This window comes from Atta cephalotes, assembly GCF_000143395.1.
Source record: "Atta cephalotes unplaced genomic scaffold scaffold00016, whole genome shotgun sequence".
NCBI classification, from domain to species: domain Eukaryota; kingdom Metazoa; phylum Arthropoda; class Insecta; order Hymenoptera; family Formicidae; genus Atta; species Atta cephalotes.
In genome coordinates this window covers 2665909-2666678 of record NW_012130080.1, presented here as the reverse complement: position 1 = coordinate 2666678, position 770 = coordinate 2665909, and positions in this window count along the sequence as shown.

The following is a 770-nucleotide window of genomic DNA, read 5'->3' as shown; positions in this document are numbered from 1 at the left end:
AGAATTGCGAAATACGAATTGAAATGATCAAAGGAAACGAATTAAAATGATTAATTGAATAGACTAAAAGAATATATTATTACCATTTTGTTTTATTGAAATAACTTAATATATATTATTCATATGTGTCAATCACATTAATACTTTTGAAGTTAACCATAGAGATCATAATCATGCTATAATGTAGAAGTTGGCTGTACAAAACGCAAACACGCTTTATTTTTTAAATTTATTTAAAAACTGAATAAGAAAAAAGAGAGAACATGGAATATTATTTATACACGAAGTATATTATATAAATATTTATATTTTATTACCAAAAGTTCAATTATCATTTGAAAGCCATATATATGCAAAGTATCCAAACTAGACTGAATATAAAATTAATACCAATATATTTCTAAAATTTATATTTATATATTTTATTAATATATTTCTAAAATTAAAGAATACACATTTTGTGAAATTGTCTACTACAATATCTACATTGAAAAAAATAATGTTGTTTTAACAACATTATTTTAATTGAAAATAATTTTGTTGATTTAACAATAGTATTAATGAAACAAATAAAATTTTATTAAAACAACAGCATGACGTATTTGTTTCATCAATGATATTTTTATTTGTGTGTGTGTGTGTGTGTGTGTGTGTGTGTGTGTGTGTGTGTGTGTGTGTGTGTAGTAGACGTACCTTCGTAGTATAGTAGAAGTAAAATAAGTAGAAACGTAATACGAAGGTAACGTAAAAGTAACGTACTTAAGTTTAGG